General features: G+C 48.8%; 3 non-coding genes across 3 annotated transcripts in view; all 3 read right to left on the reverse strand.

Moving 5' to 3' along the window:
* The window catches only part of LOC124318956, a 4,578-nt gene extending 3,683 nt beyond the window's left edge, over positions 1-895 (reverse strand). Inside the window, exon 1 of the ribosomal RNA XR_006912645.1 lies at positions 1-895. This exon is cut by the window's left edge and continues 3,683 nt beyond it. This is a non-coding gene — a ribosomal RNA (large subunit ribosomal RNA).
* A 641-nt stretch (positions 896-1,536) lies between these two features.
* On the reverse strand, positions 1,537-1,689 carry LOC124318948. The gene has a single exon (XR_006912639.1). It is a non-coding gene; the product is annotated as a 5.8S ribosomal RNA (ribosomal RNA).
* A 932-nt stretch (positions 1,690-2,621) lies between these two features.
* LOC124318962 lies at positions 2,622-4,916 on the reverse strand. Its single transcript, XR_006912653.1, has one exon. It is a non-coding gene; the product is annotated as a small subunit ribosomal RNA (ribosomal RNA).
* Between the last annotated feature and the right edge of the window lie 2,584 nt (positions 4,917-7,500).

Below are 7,500 nucleotides of genomic sequence, written 5' to 3' on the forward strand. Positions count from 1 at the left end.
TTTGATAATTTCTCGACGACTTGCGCACATGTTAGACTCCTTGGTCCGTGTTTCAAGACGGGTCGGGTGGGACCCGACTTCTACTCTCCGCTCTGGGCCTCCACAGGTTGAGCACCGCAACTTTTTCTCTTTTACAAAAAAAAGCTACGACACCTCCCGGGAGGAGACAGGTCACGACCGGGCAGTACTGTTGGGAAACGCCGCGCTCGTCATCGCGGCACCCGCGAAGGTAACCACGAAACTCGCTAACGGACGCCCCGTGTAACAGACACCCAGTCGGTCGCGGAGTCCTACTAGGCCCCCCACTTGCGGACCTTGGCGTGGCTATTGCGATCGCAGAGACGACTTATGCAAGAGAGCCGCCAATTCAGGCAGTCTCCATGCAGCGTTAAGGGCATACAACCAAGTGCCGGGAGCGGGGACTTGTTCGACCTTCGAGGGCCCACCCGTTTAACCCCCTGAACGGTTTCACGCACTCTTGAACTCTCTCTTCAAAGTTCTTTTCAACTTTCCCTCGCGGTACTTGTTCGCTATCGGTCTCGTGGCGATATTTAGCCTTAGAAGGAGTTTACCTCCCGCTTAGGGCTGCACGCTCAAGCAACCCGACTCTTGGGAAGGGATCCGATGCACGGTCTCGGCTCGTCTTATCTACGGGCCTGACACCCTCTGTGGGTTGCTCGCCCCGTTCATGGAGACTTGGACGATAGATACCGGACAGACGCGCACGATCCTCCCGAACACCACATTCCTCGGCACCCGCTCAACCGGGCGCGAGGTTCGGTGCTGGGCTCATCCCTGTTCGCTCGCCGCTACTAAGGGAATCCTTGTTAGTTTCTTTTCCTCCGCTTACTGATATGCTTAAGTTCAGCGGGTAGTCTCATCTAAACTGAGGTCAGAATGAATTGTTTGTTTTCAAAAGGAGACAACACTTTATCTAGCTCGGCAGACTTTGGCGTTTTAAAGCCGGGAAAGATTGAATAATTGCCGGTTCAAATTTTTTTTTTTCGAAATAAAGCGAGTCTCTCGTTATTCGCAAAAATTAATTTACGAAAAGTGACAGGGCGTCCTGCGGCTTTTTGTATTGAAACAACGCGTCGTGCGCGAACCAAGCTTGCATAACGAGCGGTTAGAGTGAGTGATAATTCGCGGTGGTCGACACTTCGACACGCCCGGCGCACACACACAACTAAACTCGCGTTGAAGCGGTATATCGCGCACACGCAGCCGACACCTTGTTCGAGAAGATGTGTTTATTTCTAAAATTTTTTTTTGAGTTGGCTCAAAAATTTCCCATCTGTTTTGCCATCGAAAAAGGTTTCTTTTGAATAGAGAGGAAAAAAACAAAACAGGGCGAACCTTCTTTTATTTTTCCCCCTTTTTTGTATTTGAGGCATCGCGGACACTTAAGTCGCGCGGCACCCAGACGTTAGAGATTCGGGAGCTTTTATGCGGTCAGGCCGGGTGAAAAATAAATCTCGCCGCGACCCAACATGCAAAACCAAGACTGAAAAAATCTCTGTTCGTTCATCATTCGACCGACCCTCAGTCAGATGTGGCCCGAGCGAGAAGCTGGGCCGCCATTTACGTTCAAGATTTCGATGCTCCATGTGTTCTGCAGTTCGCATGGATTAGCGCACTTTGCTGCGCTCTTCATCGATCCACGAGCCTAGTGATCCACCGTTCAGGGTCGTATATAAAACGACATATTCGTTTTCTTCTCTCTTTTTCTCCAACCCGCCCAAGCAAATGAATGCGAGGGCGGAGAAAGAAAGCCAGAAAGAAAATGTTCCGATAAACACTCGTACTAGAATTTGGGTTTAGTGTGTTATTGTGATTTTGAATTCTTCCTACTTCATCGAGAGGGCGAAGGGCAAGCTTAAAAAACATTCGGTTTTCAACGGCATAGTGTCGGGCTTTGGAGTGTTAGTCTATACGACGCACACGCACGCAACCACGAGTATCTACGCCCGAAAAGAACGTCCAGAGTAAAGTCTCACACTTTCGTCCCCCACCGAGAATCAAAAAATCCCGAAGACGAAGAGAGAAACAAAAAAAAACAATTTCGATTGGGCGTATCCGCTTTAAACCACCGCGCATCAGAGCGCCTGATACCCGTTCAAAATCTTGATGTTTTTTTTTTTTTCCGACTCTCCATCCACCGAGTTTTTATTTTTCAAAGTGTTTGATTTAGGGACTAAGACTTTATAAAATCTCCTTTATTGTTCCTTCGGTACTCGCGGCCCAGGCGGGCTATCGTATTCTTCACTCTACTAACGTCAACACTGTGAGCGCCGCTAAAGGTCGAATGAATCTATAGAGACATTCACCATCGAAGCAGGAAGAATTTGCTCACGGCCATAGACCAAATCGAAAGACTTTGTGTTTTTTTTTGAGCCGAGAGGAAAGAAAAATCAATTTGAAAAGGCGAATCCGCTTTAAACCACCGCGCATCAGAGCGCCTGATACCCGTTCAAAATAAATGATTTTCTTCCGTCAACCCACACATAGTTCATACGATGTCTTACGCCGAAAGACTTTTGATGGGGTTTTTTTTGTTTTGCAACTTTTAGTTGTTTCGTGCTCAACCAAAGCCATATGCGCAAAACATTTGTCTTGTTCGTTTATGATCCTTCCGCAGGTTCACCTACGGAAACCTTGTTACGACTTTTACTTCCTCTAAAGGATCAAGTTCGACCATCTTTCAGTCTCGCCGTTGGTAGGCACCGCACGGGCAGAGATTGCTCCCCACTCGACGGCACCCCGACAAGCCCGTCCGAAGGCCTCACTAAATCATTCAATCGGTAGTAGCGACGGGCGGTGTGTACAAAGGGCAGGGACGTAATCGACGCGGGCTAGTGACCCGCGCCTACTAGGGATTCCTGGTTCATGGGGATCATTGCAGTCCCCAATCCCAACCACGAAGGAGGTTCAGCGGTTACCCGGTCCTTTCGGACAGGGAGAGTGAAACACGCTGATTCCTTCAGTGTAGCGCGCGTGCGGCCCAGGACATCTAAGGGCATCACAGACCTGTTATTGCTCACTGTCACGCGGCTGGACGCCGCTTGTCCCTCTAAGAAGACTGCGTGACGGACGCGAGAGCAGAAGGTATCGCCGGGGATGACGACGACCGAATAACAATAGAGCCAGCCCCCGCGAGACATTCCCGACAAAGCCCCGCCATACCTCATCCGCCAGGCAACCAACCCGTGAAGGCCGTACACCCGACGAACAGAGCACAACGAAACCAAGCCGAGAGATTGCCTCACTAAAGGAACCAGTCCCACCGAGACCCGAATCGCCGCCACCTGATCCCGACGCCTCCGTACTCCCTTCGGTTTCAATTGATAAAACCCGTCACCTATTTAGCAGGCTAGAGTCTCGTTCGTTATCGGAATTAACCAGACAAATCGCTCCACCAACTAAGAACGGCCATGCACCACCACCCACCGAATCAAGAAAGAGCTCTCAATCTGTCAATCCTTCCAGTGTCCGGGCCTGGTGAGGTTTCCCGTGTTGAGTCAAATTAAGCCGCAGGCTCCACTCCTGGTGGTGCCCTTCCGTCAATTCCTTTAAGTTTCAGCTTTGCAACCATACTTCCCCCGGAACCCAAAGACTTTGGTTTCCCGGAAGCTGCCCGTCGAGTCATTGGAGTAACTCCGACGGATTGCTGGTTGGCATCGTTTATGGTTAGAACTAGGGCGGTATCTGATCGCCTTCGAACCTCTAACTTTCGTTCTTGATCAAGGAAAACATTCTTGGCAAATGCCTTCGCTGTTGTTCGTCTTGCGGCGGTCCAAGAATTTCACCTCTGTCGCCGCAGTACGAATGCCCCCGTCCGTCTCTATTGACCATTACCTCGGGTCCAAAAGTAAAAGACCAGCAAAATCGGACCGAGGTCCTATTCCATCATTCCATGCTGCGATATTCAGGCGTTGGGATACACCTGCTTTGAGCACTCTAATTTGTTCAAAGTAAACGTTGCCGGCCGCCCGAGACACCCGGTGAAGGGCACCCCGAACGATTGACTGGGTGGAGCGAATCGAGTCAACTACGACCAAAATTTAAAAAAGAACCCGAAAGAACTTTCCAACTCTGGCCGCAGATACAACAACGACGCACCGACCACCACTCCGGCGATGTTGTCCGACCGTGAAGAGAGTCGGGCTTTGACACCCGGGCTCCCAGAGCGTGAAACGCAACACCCTTGATTCAGAGCGGCGCCGCCCGGCCGAAGACAGACATCCGACTACGAGCTTTTTAACCGCAACAACTTTAATATACGCTATTGGAGCTGGAGTTACCGCGGCTGCTGGCACCAGACTTGCCCTCCAATGGTTCCTCGTTAAAGGATTTAAAGTGTACTCATTCCAATCACGGGGCCTCGGAAGAGTCCCGTATCGTTATTTTTCGTCACTACCTCCCCGTGCCGGGAGTGGGTAATTTGCGCGCCTGCTGCCTTCCTTGGATGTGGTAGCCGTTTCTCAGGCTCCCTCTCCGGAATCGAACCCCGATTCCCCGTTACCCGTTGCAACCATGGTAGGCGCGTAACCTACCATCGACAGTTGATAAGGCAGACATTTGAAAGATACGTCGCCGGCGCGAAGGCCGTGCGATCGGCGTGAAGTTATCCAGAGTCACCAAAATTGGTACGGTGCGCGAGCCCGAAAGCCCGGCCCCGACTGGTTTTGATCTAATAAAAGCACCTCTTCTGCGAGCCCGAAAGCCCGCAGTCGAGGCTCGAGTGCATGTATTAGCTCTAGAATTACCACAGTTATCCAAGTAGGATGGAGTGGATCTAAGGAACCATAACTGATTTATTGAGCCATTCGCGGTTTCGCCGTCTAGCGGCTTGTACTTAGACATGCATGGCTTAATCTTTGAGACAAGCATATGCTACTGGCAGGATCAACCAGGTATTTCGTGTATGTTTGTTTGATATGCATCCGGCGAGTTGCGGGTTTTTATTTCGCCCACGCATCACCAAACACACACCAAATCAACACGTTTTTCGTTTTTTTTTCTTTTTCTTCGGAAACTAAAATTTTTGATCGCAACGCCTGGCGTGTCACAGCGAGTCCCAGTGAAGAGAAACACCGATCCGATCCGTTTGTTGGATTTTTTTCATTTCAATTTCCAAAGTCAAAGACCATTCAACGGTCTATGAGCCCAAAGTGAATCGGATTCATTCGACCGGTCTTGATATATTCATCAACTTTTTTTCCCGTATTACGGTTTTCGACGGTCATATGTGGCGTGCTGTATGCTCATAAGTCAAGCCTGCTTTACTAAGCTGACAAGCATACATCTTTTAAATTTTTGTGGGCTCAGAGTTTTATTTTTATTTTTCCACCGCCGAGGCACACTCTCGCATCACCCCGCACGACACACACACACACACACACCTCACCGCTCAACGGTCACACGAGGCAGAATTTTCCGCAAAGACTTTCGAAGAGAAAGAGAAAACTCGGAACAACCGCGGTCAGAGGCCAGCATAGAGGCATCGTATAGAAAGTCATGGGCGGAAAAAAACAAATCATTTCAAGTCGAGACAAGCAACCAGACTACCCCTATAAAAGTGCGCAATTCTTTAAGAGTTCACCGAAGAATGACCGAGATCAAGTATGCACGAAACGAACATATTCCAAGGGCAGCTGAATAAGCGATTCTGCGCCGAAGCGCGAGAAAAGCAAGCGGTACACCGATGGGGATCGTTTTTTTTATCGTGTTAGATTCGTTGTTGTCAAGCAAGGATTCTCAAAATGTTTTTTGCATTGCACCCAAGTTTCGTACTGATTACTTGTCGCAGACCGGTGACTGTCAAAAAAAAATTTTTTACGTTTTTTCTTGAGAGGTCACTGCCTACACACAACTCCGGGCGGGCCGTACACTCACAGCCGTTTGAATTCTCCCTTCGTGTGTCATGGCCATAACTGAGCGTACATCTTACCGGGCGCCGAGTTGATCTGGCTTGTTCGATGAACGTTCGGGATACGTACAATCGATATAGCTCCAACCGTAACTCGTTTGTAATTACGCCGGCCATACTCAGCGGGCGCTCAGCTCAGCTCTCGATATCTTCCGTCGAAGGGAAGTTCGTAGTAAAAGAGAGTCAGAGTCGACGCCACATTTTGCGGTCCTCGCATCTCATCCGATTTTTGAATTTTATAGATTTGCCATCACTTCCACCCAATTCTCTCGTATATTTCAATCTCTTGACTTTGTCCGACCGGGCCGTCTTCGCCCCCCTTCAACTCCGTCCATCTCCACTTCTGTGTTCCACACAACGAGCTTCCGTCAAACGGCAAAATGTGAAATATGCGCACGCCGCACGAAATAATTTGAAAGCGTTCTGTTTGGTGGCTTTTTTATTTTTTATCTCTCGGCTCACACACACACACACACATTTCCGCCTGAACGGTAATTTTTTTTTGATACGGTGTCAAAAAGTGAAAAGACGCGCACCATTTTCTTTTCTCTTCCGTATCGTCGCTGACGGTAAACGCTGATGGTTATGATGCCGTAAGTTTGGAAGAAAGAATCTTTCCCGTCTTGTCTTGTTACGGTAAAATAACAAAGAACAAGCGTCCGATTTCTCTCACAGACGGCCACAGACAAACCACACGTGCCGAAGAAACGAAACGTCCGAAACCAAAAAAATGTTTGACGCGCGCACCTCTTCTGAACTTTTCGACCAAGAGTCGTTGGATCGAGTGACGAGCTTCTCAGCTGTCGCACCAATCGGTGAAGCGGGCGTTTGAATTCCCGTCCACATCGCGGTTCGGATATATTTTTACATATACCGACCATCGGAAATTTCGAAAACGGTTTTACCGAAGGAATGATATTTCACACACCGACAGCTCATCGAGTTCGTCTCCGTTCAACGGTTTTTTTTTTTTTAAGACTTTTTGATCGCATGGGGCTAAACTGGTTAGAGCAAAGCCGCGATCCAAGCAGTGAAAAAAAAACAAAGACAGTGCAAGCGCGATCGAACGGAATCGAAACTAAAATCATGTGAAGTGGCGGGCGGAAAGGAGCTCAGCTACGGTGGAAATGAAACTACAACTAACGCCGAACCGGACAACTTCCCATTCTGCGTCTTCGTTTCATTTCCCAAAGCTCCCCGTCGATACCAAAGTTTTTGCGTCGAAGCTACTAAAGAAATTTCGCGCTTTCCTTTTCGCCTCTTTCGCCTTCCCTTCGATATCTATCCAACCACCGGCTTCGACTTTATTTCTTTCACCCGTCTATTCGCCCGATAGTCGACGGTCGGCCATTCTTTGGTATCGGCCAGGCGGACTAACAAGAAGTAAGACTCGTTTGAAAAATTTGGACCGGGCTTTACAATCGCTGCTTGTCGTAATGTCGCAAATTTGAAAAAAATTTTCAATTCGAGAAACCAAACTATTCGACACTTCGAAAATTTTTGGGACTCTGAAAATTTTTCCGAGTTTAGGAATCGAGACCTCTTCTATACTAAGGAAAACCACTAATGTT

The sequence above is a fragment of the Daphnia pulicaria genome, unplaced genomic scaffold (assembly GCF_021234035.1).
Source record: "Daphnia pulicaria isolate SC F1-1A unplaced genomic scaffold, SC_F0-13Bv2 h1tg000092l, whole genome shotgun sequence".
Classification (NCBI taxonomy): Eukaryota; Metazoa; Arthropoda; class Branchiopoda; order Diplostraca; family Daphniidae; genus Daphnia; species Daphnia pulicaria.